Here is an 18,494-nt window from a genome sequence, read left to right on the forward strand (position 1 = left end):
CCATGGATTGGGTAAGAATGAGAAGGAATTGAAGCACTTTTCTTCTTCATAGCACAGGGCTTTGGGTCCCTGATACAAAGCACATGAGCACATCATCTCTGCTCTTCCACACCCTTCCAAAGGCTGAGGTCTCCCATGAACATTTTTAGGATGACAGTGGCCACAAAAAAACCCGACAACTTACATATTTGCTCAATGGCTCTTCCAGCATTCCTACTAATATCAGTTATACTATACCCTGGACTATACCTTGTATAGCCTAACTCAAACTTAGAACTGATTTTTGTCTTGATAAATCAATGATCAGACTTGTATTCGCTTTAGCTGGAACATATTGGACGTCTGACTCCTCAGACTTATTTTCATGTGCCTGGGAGCAAAATTCCAGTTATATATCTATATTCACTCTGCAGCTCCTCTTTTCATATCAGGCATAACTTTGCTCACATCCACAAACCTCCCGAGCAAGAAATGAGCAGTGCTCCAAGGTTCAAGGATATAAAAGCAGGTCCTGCTCCCTGCTCTGTTTCTATGCACATTTTTTTTCCTGTAGTATATAAAGTGACTTACAGGAAGCTACCAGTAGTGGAAAGTTGTAATTCATTGGAAAAGAATCTGTGCTTTAAGGAACAGGCACCTTCTTACTGGATCTCAAATAATATATCACATAATACAATTATTCTATGTCTCCTGGTCATCACATGGTCTTGGGGAAATGAGAGTCAGATTTTTAATATTGAGTATGTAAGGATTCTATGGAATTACAGACTACATAGAACTATTCTTGCTTGCATAACCAAACCCCTCACCAGAAACAAGCAATTTTTAAAAATTATGATCCATCCTCCATTTCACGCATACACACATAAAAATAAAATGCAATAAGCATTCTTTGGGATGGTTGCTTACCCAAAACATACCAGACAATTACACGGTATGCTGTTTTAATTAGAAACTCTCCCTCTCAACAGGTCCAATTTGAAATGTGTGACACTCCTCTTTACCCCATGGCTGGAGTAGAATTGTATTACAATCACATCTCCAGTCAAAGAACATTGCCATTTTTTCCTAGATCAGACACCTGCTATCAATTTGAATGGTATCTGATTGAATATTTGTGCAGGAAGGACAAGAATCAATTATTCATGAGTACTAAACAATAGACTGTATAAACACAGTTCATGAACCTGAATCCTTTACAACCTAGCTTATCTTCGATACATTTATAAGGGCAGTCACATCTTTTAAACAACTGACATATTTGAGGCCCCCCAAAAAGGGGACGGATAAAACAGGAAACACATTTTTGTTAAAGAAAATGTGAGGTCTTTTGGATTAGGTGGAGTTTCTGTTCTTTTTGCTTATAAAAGTGTAATATTTAACTGTTTAACAAAATTTAACTAAATATCTCACGTGACAGACATTTCCCTGAGACTCTCAGCTCACATTCTGCTGAACCGGGTCATTCGGGTAATTTAACTGAACACAAAAATATTTGCAACTATTGCATTCTTACCCATGAGTCTTGTATGAGTTTTGGACTCCTACCTGTTCTTGGCAATTTAGCAGAACAAAACATTTTGAGGTTCTTCCTGTCACCGGGTCTTCTCCCTTGCAGGAACCTGTCTTGTTTCCCTGGCAGCTTCATCACTTTTAGGCTTCCAGCACAGTTCAATTAAGCTCAGCTGGCTCTGCGGTGCTGATCTGGTTGGATTCATGCCAGCTGAAATCCTGCACCTTGGTGTCTCAGATGAGCGTGGCAATACAAACGTGGCTGATGTCAGATCCACACATCCAGGAAAAATGCAATCCTGACATCATGGTGGAATGATACAGTAGAGACCAGTAAATAATGTATTCTGTTAAGAAAACTTCCTCTCTCCTAACAAGGCTGTTAATGTTGCTGTCATGTTTAATGTATTTTCATGTGTACCCCTTTTATTTTCTGGGCTGCTTTTGCCCAGAGTTGAGTTTATTTTCTTCACAGTAGATGGTATGGGCTGTGTTTTGGCTTGGTGCTGAAAACAGCGTTGATAACTCAGGGATGTTTTTGTTACGACTGAGCAGAACTTACACAGAGTCAAGGCCCTTTCTGCTCCTCACCCCACCAGTGAGAAGACTGGGTGGGCTACAAGGGATTGTGAGGGGACACAGCTGGAACAGCTGATCCCAACTGACCCAAGGGGTATTCCAAGTCATTTGGAAACATATTCCAGCTTATAAAACTGAGGGAAGAAGAAGGAAGGGGGTAAGTTTTGTGTTCTGACATTTGTCTTCCCAAGACTGTCACACATGATGGAGCCCTGCTTTCTTGGGAATGGTTGGACACCTGCTTGCCCTGGGAAGTGGTGAATAAATTCCTTGTTTTGCTTTGCTTGCTTGTGTGGCTTTTGTTTTACCTATTAAAATTATCTCAACCCACAATATTTCACACTTTTATTCTTCCAATTCTCTTCCCCATTCCACTGGTGGGGGGAGGGAGAGACCAGTTGTGTAAAGTTTATTTGCCAGCTGGGGTTAAACCACAACATTTTGTTATGGCAATGGTTTATACTTCAATGTTTAAAGCATGTGACATTCTGGAATTACAGCATCTATATTTAAAGTTCCAAGATTATAGCTTCTAGTGGTGAGTGCTTGAACTCTCATGAAATACAATTTGATTTAAAAATCAATCTTCCGATTGAGTTTAAAAAGGCACCTAGTGCTGTTTATTTGTTTTTATGGAAAATAATACAGGCAATTAATTTCTTTCATACCTTAAGTGTCTGAGTTATGAAAGTCCATAATGCAACATGGCATGCTTGATGAATAACAGCTGAGGTGATTTAGTTTAGAGGAAGCGATTGGCAGTTAGTGATTTTGATAAAAACTTGTGTGATACGCAACAGGCACCTCAGCTGTACAGCTGATTCACTGAAAACAAACGCAGACTGAATAAAATTTCTATCATATGAAGTTTTATGCTGGAGAGTCAGATAGAAGGAGGAGGACATAATTCTTTCCTAGATCTAGTAGCTGCTGCTTTAAGAAACGAAATGACAAGGTTATGGGTTCTCCCTCTGCCATGCACCTCCTTCATAAATTTTAGCATTAAATTATAAATAAAACATATGAGGACTCAGCTCAACAAGAAATATGTCTGGACTTTGGCACTGTAAAGGTCTGCACAAATCCATACAAGCTGCTTAACATTGATTTTCTTTGGCGTCTTTCGCAGCCCTATGCGGGCTTCGCAGTGGAAAAGGCAGACATGTCTTTTATTGTATCAGGCCCTTTGCCATTAATTACAGACATGCCTCTCCTTAATGACTGGGCACAACTGGCCTGTTGATCCCCTGGCTGGATCACCAGAGGATGGAATCAACAGCACAGATGGGGACTGTGGGCCATTTGCTATTCCTGGCCTCTCTCTTCTCCCCACCCTCTTTGCTCTTTGCCAATGGGAGCTTGGGGCCGGAACCCCAATGGGCCAAATTTTCCTCACTCCCCTCTCCTTCTGCACCAGTTTCTTCAAAGCAAAAGTAAGCCAACACACATCTCCACTCACCTTCAAGCAGAGGTCAGTGGGGAAAGCAAGAGGAAAGATTCATCTTTCATACACCTAGAAGTGAAAAACTCCACGGCAAAGCCAATATTAACTTCTCGCTCAATGTGGAGAGCTAACCAAACTGCCTGAGTCTGCAGAACTGAGTGGAAAAGTTGAAAAAAATTAAAAATAAAAAGTTTTGCTTGTGGTATTTTCACATCTTCACTCTGGCGCTGGCTAGAAAAGTAAATGGTCTTGGTGGTTGGTGCATAGGGCCAGGAGTGAGGAGCCCTGGGCTCTATTCATACCTCTGCTACTGACTCACTGATGAAAACTGTTTGCACAAAATTCTTGAAAAGCATTCGTTAATTTTAAGAGCCCAATTTTGTGCGTAAACAAGTAGAGACACATGGGCACTGAGCATTACTGCTTTTCATAAAGCCAGTGAGAAATTCTGGCATACGCTGCACCACTGTCAACCATCCAGACCAAGATCTGGACCTTCATTCTGCAAGACACAAAGCACTCTTCCATCTGAGTCAGAAGGATGAGAGCCCAAGAAAGATTCTTCCAGAAGATGCAGGACTTGGCATTGAGTCATTACACCAAAAATTACTGGACACATGAGCTTAAGCAATTCCTGTTTCTCTCACCTGCTAAATGGGCATTAAATACGGGTCATTAAAGTCCTCTGACCTCCTGTTCCGGTGTGCCAGAAAACCTGCCAGTTCCTCAAGATCAGATCTGTTTCAGAATAACAAAGTTTGCTATAGTATTTTAAAGAACCTTAGAAAATGGCTTGATTCAGGTCTGTGCATCTTTCAACAAATGTTTTTTAGAGGATAATTTAATTTTTTTTCAGTATTCCCTTGTGTATGACAGATATGTTGAATCGCTTTTCTCAATAAACCTTTCATATCAATGGCATTCTCCTGGTTAAATTGTGTCTTTTGAGCAAGAGCTACTGAAACAGGTATCTGATTAGGAAAAACCCATGTTCATGTTAATTTCATGTTTTATTTATTTTAACTTACCTTTGACATGTTTCCTGGAAGATCTATCAATAACAGCCCATCTCCATGATTGGTTCATTCAAATAATGACTGTTGAGCATGTAAAACAAATTGGGCAAGACCCTGCATGAAGAGCAGGAGGTAGAGCTCTCATCAAAATCAATTCTCTCTCAGATATAAAAGGTCACTGATAATTATGCGCATGAATCTAAGAACGAAATTTGCCTCATTGAGTGGTATTACCTCTTCACTCACAATCACACAGTAAACAGGAAAAAGACAGAATTGACTGAAACATCCTTGCTGTAGTCCTACCAGCTGAACACTGTTTCTGTCCACAACTCACTTTCTGCTGAATTGCCAGCATTCAGCATTTCAAAACCTGATGCATTTTCTTTGCCCAGGGCAGATTATACATGGCATGTTTTTCCCCTCAACTGACTTTACAATTATTGTGCTCCTGGAGAATTTTCCTCCAGATTCATTCAAATCATGTGGGAATTTATTTGCTAATTGAAGAAAAACATGGTGTTTTGCTATTAAGGTCTAGATGTGAAGTCCTGAATCCCTTCCTGAAAGGCAGAGAAAAGTTTTGTGTTCAGGGATTCTGCCTGGTCTGTCGTGGAGCTAACAGATCCCATATTGTCATGCTGCTGGTCTCCATTGGAATGCCCTCATCTCCAAGGGACAAAGGTATTTCACCCCCTCTACTTCCTTCCATGCTCTGAGCAAATCATTAAGGGAAAAAAAAAAAAAAAGAGTAAAAAGCCAAATAGATGCTATTGCTCCATGAGCAGAACACAATCAATAATATTGTTACGATTTAATATTTGAGAGAAATATGCTTAGAGAAAACAAGAAATGAGAAAATCAAATCAACCATGTCTTAAAACGCCTGGTGAACATGTCCCCGGCCTTATGTCCTTTATGGAAATTGTGCTTATACAAGAGATAACTCAGCAATGCAGTCAATAACTGGCAAACTTGATACTTCCTAAGGCTCTAAGGGGGAATGTCAACCAACACTGATGAGCAGCTTTGAACCCTTGGCCTTTCAGATGCAGGCTGACAAGTTAACAGGCTTTTCTTCCTCAGTGGGGAAGAGGGTTTTCATAGCCTGTATTCCTACAAATAAAATGCAATCCAAAAGTGCTGGGCACATGCCACGTTTCTTAAAAGGGTAAGATTACCAGTGCCTCGTGATACACTGCGGGATGCCGATGTATGTTTGTACTCAGTGTGGTTTTTCCAGTGGAAAAAAGGGAACAAAAGAAATCCACAGAATCTCTTACACATGGGAAATACATCCATTCAGCAGAGAAGAAAAATGGAGTCTGCTTGAGCTAATTTCTCCTCACTTACTTATATATAACTCTACAGTAACGGACTATTGAAATAACTTGGCATTATCTCTTGGAATTAAAATGCTGCTGGGTAACAACTGGAAGTGTTCTTTCCCTGTGGCTCTGAGAAGGGGGACCCCTTTATTTATGAAACAGCAGCAGAGGCAATGTTTGGCTGCATAGGCAAAAAGATTACAGGAAGTCTGCTGGTGACTCAGGTGATCCTCAGGGTGAAGTTATGTATTTACTCCTTCAGTGTGACAAACTCTATAGGATGTCACCACAGTGACACACACCTACAGTAAGAAAGGTCTCAGGATCAACAGACCTACACAGGCCATGTCACTTGGCTGCACTCATCTCCAGTCTAGGGGCAGGATCTTCTATATATAAATCAGAGCAACCATCTTAAAGCCCTTACAGAAACAGCACTTTGTATTCCAGCTTCCAGATTCTTTTGTATACATTTAACTGCTTTGAGAAGTGGTCATTTTTCATTGCTTCAAAAGGAGAGAAAATACCTAAAAAGCATCTGGGTAAGATTAAAAAAAGGGATAATATTATCAACCTTCTCAGGCGCAGATTCTACAGCTCTTATTTCTTTTTCTTAGGTTGTCCTATGTTTCCATAGCTACAAATGTTATTTGTGGTTGGAAATTATGCACTCTCTTTTTATCCCCCCTACCCCATAAACACCTATTTGAATTTTAAATTTAATTCTAAGGGTTTGGTGATTCTCTTGGTTGTTGTTCACAAGTACAATATTTCCATCACGTTGTGAAAACTGTTAAGTATTTTCAGTTTACAAAAATTGAGCAAAAGCGTGGGCTCTGTCATTTTGAGAAGTGGACTTCAGTCAAGCTTGGTATGGAATCCCACAGAATGTGTTCTTCAGCAACTTTGTTGTTTGTATTGAGATATCTGGTAAAGTCTTTTGGGAAAACATACCACATATCTCTTTAAGGTCCAACTAAAATATCATCTATCCTGCCGTCAGTACAACAGCCTTGCTGAGATAAATAGTTGGGGGGGGGAAAAAAATCTTCCACTGTAAATCACACTAACCAAACACTGCTGGGCCAAATTCTCTACCCTCTACTCTAGTGAGATACTGTTAGTTCAACAGGGAGTCTGATTATTGGACAAAATTTAGGAGGTTAAAATTAAGACAACATAACTGCGGTCCTCTAAGAAATTATTCTGTTCTTATTTTCTTGCCTCTCTTTTTCTTGGCACTGGGGGACTTTGGGTCAGAGCTAAACAGCTTATGAACTCATTTCCTAAAATTTTCAGTCTCCCAAAAGCTTGCTTTCCTTGGATTATTTTAAATTCAGCCAATTTGTAACACATATTCAGACTGTATCCTCCACAATATTTTATGATAAATCCCATTCAATTTAATATGTATGGTTGCAAGCTTTATTGCTTAACAAACATTTCATCTACTCTCCCATAATTTATATCTGAATGGGTTTATTATAGACATTGCATTTCATTCATTGTGCAGTTAATTCTGCAACATGCTGCCTGTTTTCTGTATGGCCACTCTACCATTATGTGCTTTCAGTACAATTGAATTTTTCCTTGGGAGCTTTATGAAATGGTTTATGAATATGTAATACAAATTGTATTAACAAGGCAAATGTACTTTTTATTCCTTTTGTGAGCATTTCCAGTCAATGACTAGTAAGAGCACAAGCATAGTAGCACATCTCCCTCAATTCCTATTCACCAAGACTACCCATGCAATATTAGTTTTAAAAGGCTAATCACTTAAAAAAAAAAAAAAAAAAAAAAAAAAAAAAAAAAAAAAAAAAGAAAAGAAAGGTGTTTAAAAACCTTGGTCAGTGCTGCAGTCACTTCCTGGAAAAGAATACAAGAAAGCTTTCTAACGTGACTTCTCTCTTTGTGGGGACTTCTCTCTTTCTCTTCAGGTAAAAGGATATTTGGCAGATGATATCCTGAAAAGGCATTCCCCTCTACCACCTCCATTTCAGGCAGTCCATTGCCTTGATTACCATTATGTGTTTGTTTTTCATTAATACCCAGAAACACCAATCCTGCTGCATCACATGCCTATTTGCATATTAAAACAGAGGCAATCCTTGCCCTAGAGCTGTGACTGACCATACACATCTAATGAGACAAGCAGTGGATATGATCAAAGAATGGGAGGAAGAACAGGGTCAGAGAGAGTTACAACACATATGACATTTCCTGTGGGTTCAAAAACTGCTGGAGGGACTATGTCATGTGAAGAGGAGGTACAGATCATGGTAAATGGCCACACCATTATTAAGGGAGCTCCCGGAATGACAGCCAACATATTCATATACTTGAAAAAAAAAAAAAAAAAACCAGCAATGTAGTTTTTTACCTGAATTAGTTTATTTCCATTTGATAGAATGCAATTTGCACGCCTAGAATTGAAGGCAGGCCCTTGGCTTCTGAGAACACCTGAAGCTTCCATACAAAGGGAAGTAGAAGCTTATTTTACATCACAACCACAACACCCTTGTTAAACCTCACAGGGGGATTTGCTAATGCACTTTACCTGCTCACACACTTTCTAAATCTTCAGATCTGTCTCTGATTTGAGAACATTTAAAACCCTGAAAAAAACTCCTATTAAAAACCCCATCCTTCCACTCACCATCTTGGCCAGCCCAATTTCTAGAACAAAACTGTGTCCAGGCACTGGCTGATGACTAATGGTTTGCCATATGTTCTTACTTACAGCACAGGGGATTAATTCCTCAGTGACATGATGGGAAGGCTAGAGTCTCCAGCAGGAAATAATGTGGTACTGACAGAAAAACAAAGGAAATGGAAAAAGTCTGAATATATTTCTGCTCAACTGTATAGATTACAAGAAAGGACAGTGCAAAAAAGATTGCTGCTGGAATTCTGATTCTTTTGAAGTCCGACCATGGGCTCAGTAATGTCTGTACTAGGTGTACTGGGAGGAAAGCAATGCTTAATAGGGTTGGTTTCCTCCCAGTATTAGATACAACAGGAATACAGCAAGGTGGAGTATAGACGAAGGTTTGGCTGACTTCTGCTTTCAGAACCCCTGACATATGCTTGGAAGAAAATCCCCTGGTGTCATTTTAGATGTCTGGAGTTAGCCTGGATTTGCAGAGAAACCATCAAGAATGAAGAGCAAGTAGAAGTACAAGAAGGGACTCTCACATTTCATGAAACTCAGGCGCTTGTAGAAGCACTCCTATTTTAAGAAAGAGCCCTGCTTCCAAAGAAGGGATCTTCTGATCTGCCTTGCATATGCAAAGTGGGGTTCGGTACTGAAACATCCAAGCAGAGCATCTTGTGTTTTCTAGATTAGCTTCGTGGAAGGACTCAGAATTAGCAGCATGCACCTCTGAGCCATACCCACTCCTTATTAAATTCCTCCAATGACAATTTTACTGGTGTTTTATATTAGTGTTAACAAAGGACCTGAATAAGATGTAAGAAATGTTATATTTTAAATAAAAGTCCAGGTAATGTGTCACTGGGGACCTCAGGATCAAATGAGCTTTTATATTTTTATGTAGAATGTAATCACTTTTTTCATTATTGTGGTTGCTGCATTACTGTTATTAAAGAGTTTATTACCCTGTGGGGGATACTGCTCATTGGAATTATGTGCTTGCAGCCCAGCAGAGACAGTGTAGCTTCAACCCTTAATTCATGATACAGCCACAGGACAACAAAATGTCAGTGCACTGGGACTGGTGTGACACACTGGGTACCCAGTGGACTCCTGCTTGTACCAGGCAGTCAGAGATAGATGCAGCTGGACCTGGAGAATCATTGTTATATGATCATCTGATTTGCAGGTCTGTAGTACATGCTGGGTTTCTAGCAGTCTTCCAGGGAAACTGGCCAAAATAGAGCATGTAGGGAGAGGGCAAATTGGCCAAAAAATGGCAAGATATTACAAGAAATGGAAAATTACCTAACGGGCCACTTATCCCTATTCAAACTTTGGAAAACCTTAGAACTTTTCCCTAGACTGCAACACAGCTATCGTTTATTACCAAGGTGACCTTTATCCCTCTCCTGACAGCACTGTGCTTTCATCAGAAGTATTTTTGGAGGGTAGTCGACTTATTAGAAGACCCACTGAAGCCCAACTTTAGAAGGATTCCCACTGATTTCTATCAGCAAGCACCACAGTGAACGTGACAGACAAAAGGGACATACTGGGGTGTGCTGGCTCCTCACACATCAAATACCTCTTCTTGTACCCCAGCTCCAGCCTGCACTCATGAGACTGTCATAGAGGAGGGTGGTTCATTCCACTAGGTTTGAGTTTCTACACCTCCCAGAGTTCCAACTCTGGGAGGTGTAGAAACTCAAACCTAGTGGAATGAACCTGGGGGCTAGTTAAATGTATACATCCAACATAGCAGACATTATTGCTGAAGTCTCCTCCTTGGGACTCCTGTGATTAAGCATGGGTGATGTTATTCCTCAGTATATATACATGTGATATATTAACACTGGAATGCAAAATATCTAAAGACAAGTCTGTTAAGCGTGTCTATCTCATCACCTGTTGCTTCACTGAGACAAGGAAGGAATCTCTTTGAGGAAGCTGGACAGGAATGTTTTATCCAATCATCTCAAGGAATGCAAGTGATCCATACTGCCCAAAAAGGTTATAGAAGGTGACAGAATAAATAGGTCTCTCTCATTCATCTCATAACTAGAAAAATCACCCTGCTTAGTTTTCCATGACAAACTGTAAAATAAATACCTGTCCTGAGCACAGGAGGAAATGATTCCTCAGTTCCACATGCAGTGGCTCCTCTGCTGCCATGTCATGGTTGAATCAGTGGTCCTGAGCATACAAAATCCACAAAATCATTACAACACAAGAAAACTGGATATCCTAGGACATGTATACTCCTGAAGACATTATCTGGGATATTACCATTGTTCAAATCCATCTTTCAAAAGGTTGATCTTGGATTTCATGTCTAATTAGCACATGTGCACAAAATGAGCTCAGCCTTTATGCAGCCCCACAAGCAGGAGCCACTCCCTGTCCTTGTTCACCCATTCAAACATCACACATCCTGCAGCTCATAAACCCTGTCACACACTAATGAGATCCAAATAATGCAGAATCTACAAAGTAGCAACATCTGTAGTTAGAATATTAAGTTTAAATCACAAGGATTAACAATCCCCGCGGCTCTAGAATACCCTAATCATGTAAGGGAATCACAGAATTGTGGTCATCTTGCACCGCCTGGCTGACCAAGGGATTTTAATTTTCATTTGGGATAGATATTGGATCTTACAGACTACTGGTCTGTTTCCTTATAAAATTAAAGAATTCTGCAGCCCTTGTCTTATCTCTGTCCCCTCATTATGTCCTTTTTTATATGTAAGAGTCAAGAAAATAATGCTTTAATGTGAAAATTTAGCATTAAAAAGAAAAAGCAAAAAGCTTTTCTTTTTCTTTTCAAGACTAAGGAGCAAAGCTCCTGGACAAAATTTCAGTCTTCATTGTAATGACTGTTCCACAACTTTGTTTAACAAAATCCTATGAGTAGGAGATAACCTAACCTAACAAATCCAAGCATATCTGCAAATGCAATGTTGGAAATAGATTACCAAATGTCTTCAACTAGCTTCTAATAACAAAAAAAAAAGAACAAAAAATAATAAAAAAAGCGCCCAAAATTCTGGATTAACAGGTTGCAGTTTTTCCTCTTTTTTTCCAGGATATTGTAAAACATTATTAGAAATCTGATCATGAAACAGCACTTCTTAAACCCCCACTATCATACTGCATTTCCAATACATGTATATATGTGCTCTGAAATGTAATAGATAGATTATTTTATTCCCATTTTTTTAAGGAAGAAGAAGAAATGATAAGATTCCTTTCACTGACTTCTACGAGGTTCCATAGATCACCCAAGAGTGCACCACAGAAGAACAGCATTTCAATAATCCCTACTTTGAGTAATAGTTTGAATATAAAAGATTACTGTGCTGAAGGCAGCCAGTGGACATATTTCATACTATCACAGTAGCTTTCTTTCTTATCACTTTATTCCATGATATCATCTCCCTTGGAAAAATAAGAGTGTATGATATTTCTGTCTCCTGGAGTAGAGAGGAGTGTAATGATTCTATCTGGTTTAATACATGATAGTGCTCTTACATCAGTTTTCTGTGAAAATGCAGAAAATCCAAGGGAAGGAGCTCAAGGAAACAAGCCCACATACAATGTGAGTGTTTGGCTTTCTCCTTTTCTGCAGACTTTCCACCACTGCCAGAGAGCTGTGGCCTAACCCTTTCTACAGAAAGAATAATCGTAAATCTGCATGAAGTTCATGATGATTAGTTTCTCTTGGAGCCAGGCCAAAGAATAAGCCTTTCTCCAATACAGACTTCACATGCTGGCTCTGTCAAGAATTCATTTATTAATCCTTTCGATCAAGCCTGGATTAAGTCATCCAGGGGCCCTAATGACATCAAGTAACTCTGTGCCTTGAGGCTCACCCCCCAGGTGAAAAATCTCCAGAGCAGCAAGTCCAGGTTACCCTGAACATAGTCCATGTTTACCTTTACTGCAGCCCAGGACACCTGTCAGGTTATCTGTGCACTGCTATCACTGCTGCCCTTGTGGGCTGTGCTGAGTTTGAGGACAGGACACACCACACAACCGTGGCACAGGCTGCAGGAATGTTTGAAAGGCACAACATGTTGGAAAGGATAATAAGCAAAGAGGAGAAGATCAAGTCTAAGAAATCCAGCAGTGGACCTAAAAGTTTCTTTAGTCCTGCCCTTTCATTCTTAAAGTACAGCCATGAAAAGATCTTAGCAGCTACTCAATGTGTAAAAATCTACAGACTTACTTTCTCATCCATAGCATTATTTTTGCATCAAAGGCAATCATACTTTGATTCAGCTTCTACTTCCTATAAGCTGTATTAAAACTCTGTCACTCCATTTCCTAAATGTTCAACTGAAAATTGGTTTCTTTGGCTTTTAGCCCCTACGAGTTTCACTGTTTAAATTCTTTGTCTTTCAGTTTAAAATTCAGATTTAAAGGTTGATATTCTACCTCAGAAGCAAGATTAAGCTAAAAAACTAATTTCCACCTTCTTTCATCTATTTGGCTGTTTCATTTCAAAAGAATTAGCAAGATTTTCCCGTGGCAAAAGTCCCACCTGGTCTGACTTGCCTGCAAGGTTAGTGTCCCCTCTCAAATGCAGCTGAGTTCAAAGCTGTCCCTCTCCCCCTTCTCACCACATCCCCCTCTCCAATCCAGGCAAAGATTTGTTGCAAACATTTCACAGAGCTCTAACATTGTGTGAACTCCTGCAGAATTATTGTTGTTCCAGGAGTGTCCTGGGGGATTTTCAGAGCTGCTGTGAGACAGTGATATCCCTTGTGGAGGACTAATAGACTGTCACTGTTTCCATTGGGAACAATGAAGGTCAGACATGCCAGGTAACCTGTGTTAACACAGAACTTCCTTGCTCTGCTCAGAAGCAGCTCTGAAAATAACACCGTGCCTGGATTCCCCTGCTGCCATCTCATCGAGATCACATCAAAGCAGCCCTAACAATGCAGTCCTTTTGCTTCAGCCCAGTCCCTGGTGAATCCACTCTACAGCCCCACAGGGTCTGCTGCTCTGTCAGAAAGTGTCAAAGGATGGGAAGGGAGATGCAGGGCAGGAGGAAAGGTTGCCTGCTCAGTGTCTGTCCCAGCAGCTCAGCCCTGAGCCCTTCTCTCATCCTGCAGCACACCCCTGCCACTACCTGTCTGAGCTCCTGCTTTTATAACCTGAGCAACTAACCCACATTCATTCTTTTTAACTCCTTGTTTGCAAAGTCCTCTAAAAACTGTTGGTTGGTTTTTGATTTTGGGGGTTTTTTCCCCATTAAGGCACCCCCTCATTTTAGCTTTTGGGTTTGCTTTTTACCTTTCATTTGGAGTTCTTCCAGAAGAAACAGACTGTGCATGTTCACAACACAGCAAAGAATGGTGGATGAGTTTTGTACCCTCTGCATTTTGAAACTGGGATTCTGCTGAACAGCAGCAGATTCAGGGGACACTCGTCCAGGAGTCACTGACATGCTTCTTCAACTAAAACTCTGTAAAAGACAAAGGTTTGGTTGACAGGTATATTTTCAGGGGATAGCCAATGTTTTATTTTAACACATCTGTAAGCATCTGTTGATCTTTCACTTCCCAATACAAAAACTGCAGGAGCAAGTGAAAAGCTGGTGGGGGGAAAGGAGAGATCAAGAAGTTTTCACAGGAAAAACTGCAATTCATAAATATTATGACTACAAGGGAAAATGAACCACAGCTTGATCACACAACAAGAATAGCAATTAGGAACAATTGTTGAATTTAGTTTAGGTATGCAGCATACGTAGGTAAATACACTGAATGCTAATGGTTTTATAATAGTCTTATTAATTCACACACATAGTTAATGTTTAAGATAAACTCCCCATCTTTAGAGTAATTTATGCATTCCACTTTTATAGAATTCCAATTGAATGAATATGAACATAATCATTTTGCACAAATGTTCTCTAAGGAGTGTGCAGAGAGTCTGAGGCAATGCTGAGGCTCCCCACAGCTTTATTCATAATGGATCAGTCTATTCATTCCTTATTAATTTAATGGAGTACAACTGAGCAGTCTAGCAGCTTGAGCTTATGAGTGTTTCACAAATGGGGCTTTTTGCCTGTAATCGCTTAATCCTACTGGCTAGGCCTCATAAATTGAATAAAGGAGCGAACTAGGTTTTAATTAAGTCTAAGGAATGAGCTTGTCTGAAAGACACTTCAGCCTCTTAAGATCACAGTGGTGAAGTGTGTTTGTCCAGGAGCCTAGCAGGGGCAAGCATCCTGGGCTGCTCAGGTTAGAGACCAGTTGCTTTGATGTAAGGTATTGTTAATACCTTTTTTTCCCTTTAATTAAAAATCCTTTCTCCACTGTCAGTACCGTCCAAGAGAACAAGCGAGAGAACTGCAGCAAACCTGACTGGTTCTGAAAAAGAAAGAGGTTTGGGATTCATTCCTTCTAAGTCCATAAAGCAGATCACACTAAAAAAAAAAAGCACAGATTGACACCAACAAACAGGGAAGAAAGCACTGGGCCCTATTAGTTCTGATACACTCTCCCTTGTGGCTCAGTGCCCCTGGGTAAATACAGCTCAGGCAGATTCCATGAGGAAAAGTGCAAAACTGGGAGCCAGGCCCTCATCCCTTTCAGGGGTCCTGTACTCCTGGTCAGAGGTAGCAAACTGACCCCTGCCCACGTGTGTCCCCCTATGCCATGATTTCTCTCCTTGGATACCCAAGTACCAGCTCAGGGGGACTGATTTGGTACAGACCTCTCACTACATCTTGGCAGGACACATGAATTAAAAAGTCTCTCCTTAGAGCCCCAGTGCTTTAAATATTTTCTAAGGAAAACAGAAAGATTGCATCTCTTGCAAAATGTATTTGCAGCCACTTTCTTTTAAAATTCAGCAGCTGGAGAAACAATTCTGTTGTAGGTGTGCAAACCTGTCTCTCACCCTGGCTAGAAAAGAGGGGCATTCAGATTCCTCCCTCCCCACAGTGGTCTCCAGAAAACAAAAAATTATCATCTTCTCCACTTTTTTTTCCCCAAATTACCTGCTAAGGACATATCCTGGGCAGTGAAGAATTCAAGATCCATGGTGGTGTAAAAGTCTTTTTTATAAGGCTGCATTCCATTTTTCCATTTTCCTGGTGGGCAGTCTGGAGCCTCTGAGTTGGATAAAGCAGAGATATTGGGCACTGAACTCAGTGCCCTCCTCCCTCTTGGGACCGGGGCTGGAATGTAAACTGTTCTGTGCACTATCATAAGAAAAATGGCTTGGTAAAGCATCTTCCAGGATCTAAGATTTTCTTGTTGTGCATGTAGATGAGGAACCACATTCTGGGAAATCCTAAATCAGGCAAGTTTTTTCTCTGATTGTTTGGGTTGCAGTATATTGAACAGAAAGATGCCCTGTTTCTACTATGATTTTACAGCTTACATTATGATTTTACAGGTGCCCAAAAGCCCTTGGTTACCTGGCTATGGTTTTTATACATCAGTGCAACAGTAGAGTGAAATCCCAAAAAAATCAGACACTTTTTGCTGTCTATACACACAAATAATAAGAGATAGGTCCTGACCCCAGACAATCTAAAACATCCCACATAAGGGTGGTATTTTAAAGAGATTTGGCATTCCTTTGTGATTTTACTTCCATCTTTGAAAATAAGAAATGGGAAAATGTGAGGCTGGTGAAAGGAAGGCTAATTTGCCTGCCTTCTTGTAGGTATTACTGAGTTATCCTGCTGCCCTTTAGTCGTGTTTTGGTATTAACTTAGCTGCAGGCTCAAGTTATGCCAAAGGCAGGAAGGATATGAATTTTAATCAGACACCCATCTCTCACTGAATTCTCCCAGGCTCCTTTGAAAATCCAGACCCTGGAGCTGTCATGTGTGTGTGCATGCTTGTTTCTGGGCATGTTGTATATATTTGTGCACACACAAATCTACATAAATAAATAAAGTGATATGATCAGATTTTCAAAGGCATCCAATCTCGAGAAGCATGTCCGTTGTTCTCAACAAGAGGTGGTGAGTGCTGAGCTCGTGTGAAAAACCAGCTCAGATCCCCAGCTCTGGGAACTCTGAACTTTCCACAGCCCAGGCCTGAGACGAACACACACCAGTTCTGATCACAATTGAGTTTTAATTGCTTTAATAGATTCTGATCTGGGCATGGGCAGAACAATGTGCCTTTCTAAATGGTTGGCTTTTCTGTCCAAACCCACTTGTGCAAAGCAGTGACAGTGTCAGGCATCCTGCCAGCCTGAGTCCAGAGGGCTCTGAGGAACAGCTCACAGGCTGTGACAGGCTGGGGCAGTGGAGGCACTCAGGAAGCCTGCTGTACATTTTCTATCATGTTGAAATGGGGTGAAGAAGAAATAAAGTTAAACAAACACCAGAAGTGCATGTTAAAATGTAAATGCAAGCTGTATTTATTTAAAGGGCTGTTATGATTGCTTAATTACAGATTTTTTTTTTAAAGTTCCTGCCTTTTTTTTTTTTTTTGTCTAAACAGCTTGGGTTTTGTACACAGCTAGAAAGGCAGGAAAGATTTATGTTGGGGATGACAGAGCTACTGTAATCACCATTTTCAAAGAGGGTACCTATTCAGGATCTAAGACTATTTTCAGTTTTGATTAAATTGTCCAAACTCCTTAGAAAAACATTTTTTTATTCACACAAGTAACAAGCAAGAGGACTCTAGGACATGAGTATGAAGGAGTGAAGGCTCCTAGAAGTGCTTCTGAGAGCATTTCTCATGGCAGTCAGCCTCACTGGAGACAGTCTCCCCACGGTCACAAAGGGCAGACTTACTTCGAAAAAAAACCATAAACACAAGAGTTGCAAAACCACAAAATCTGACAGGGAGGGACTGAAATTATATCCCACTCCCCTTAAAAAAAATTTTAAAAAAAGGCAAAGAAGTATTCATGGATTATGGATGAAAGAAGTGCACCCAATAAGTTAAACTGGAGCCTGACATGCCAAAATGGACATTGGAACTTGCCTTTAACTAACAAATCACTCACTCCCAAGAAAATTCTCTCTGTAGCTGACACCAACAACTCCTTGCCTACAACCAGCATCTTTCCTTTGCTTCCCTTGTTAAAGAGAGCCTTGGGTTACAACCACCTGAGCTCAGCAACTACAGAAGACCAGAGCACAGAGAAGCTGGAACATTCCAGAGTGTGGGTAACTTAGTTTTGAAGAGGTCACTTATATGCAGGTCAGAAGGATCCTTCTCTAGCCTTATTTTCAGAGTGAGAAGTTTATGAAGCAATATTTTGAAAGTACTTTTTTTTAGGTGGAAGGTGTCTCATTGGAACAAAATGATCTTTAAGGTTCCTTTCAACCCAAATAATTCCATGATTCTATGATTCCATGAAATAAGCAGAAATCTGCAGCTAGTGTCAACTGTCTCCTGAATAAAAGCTCTCTAAAACAAAAGCTGCTTAATCAAAGTACCAGTACCAGTGATCTACCTTTTAAAACAGATAATTCTCTCACATTTTAAACCAATGACACTTAAAGAGGATAACATATAATAGAGTGCAGTGTTTTCCAAACTACTGCAATTTTTCAGGTGTCACCAACACAAATCTATTGACTGATTTATACTAATTACTTTAAAAAGATGCTGCAGGGCAAATCACACACCCTCAGTCAATTTACATCAGAGACCATTCTGAAAGTGACAAGGTGTGCACCTACTTTTGAACAGCTGTCAGACTGAAAAGAAAATAAATACTGAACTCAGAGAAAACATATAGAAAATGTGGTTAATCAAACACAGAATTCTCATCATATTGCTAATTGTTGATGTTAATGCATATTTCCTTTTTCATCATCCTCTAAAGGCAATAGTCACCACAGGTATAAATATTAAATCTGCAAAAGAATTTGTCTTAAAGTGCTAATTTGTATATTTCCTTGAAAAATACTTTTACATTTTCTATAAACATGTAGCGCTGATGACAAGACAGGTTCCAGG

At 40.1% G+C, this 18,494-nt stretch overlaps 1 long non-coding RNA gene across 12 annotated transcripts in view; it reads right to left on the reverse strand.

The window, feature by feature from the left end:
- Positions 1 to 350: 350 nt before the first annotated feature.
- Positions 351 to 18,494, reverse strand: part of LOC119705373 — a 113,161-nt gene continuing 95,017 nt past the window's right edge. For 5 of the 12 annotated variants that reach the window (XR_005258206.1, XR_005258211.1, XR_005258209.1 and 2 more), the window contains 5 exons: positions 15,554 to 15,667; positions 14,833 to 14,921; positions 13,840 to 14,011; positions 10,648 to 10,731; positions 351 to 4,665 (listed from right to left, as the gene is read on the reverse strand). This is a non-coding gene — a long non-coding RNA (uncharacterized LOC119705373). Of the gene's footprint in view, positions 4,666 to 8,276; positions 8,692 to 10,647; positions 10,732 to 13,839; positions 14,012 to 14,832; positions 14,922 to 15,553; positions 15,668 to 18,494 lie in introns of those variants that run through there. The other 7 variants (XR_005258216.1, XR_005258214.1, XR_005258212.1 and 4 more) reach the window with 5 other exon arrangements.

Source organism: Motacilla alba, chromosome 11 (genome assembly GCF_015832195.1).
Source record: "Motacilla alba alba isolate MOTALB_02 chromosome 11, Motacilla_alba_V1.0_pri, whole genome shotgun sequence".
In the NCBI taxonomy this organism is placed as follows: Eukaryota; Metazoa; Chordata; class Aves; order Passeriformes; family Motacillidae; genus Motacilla; species Motacilla alba.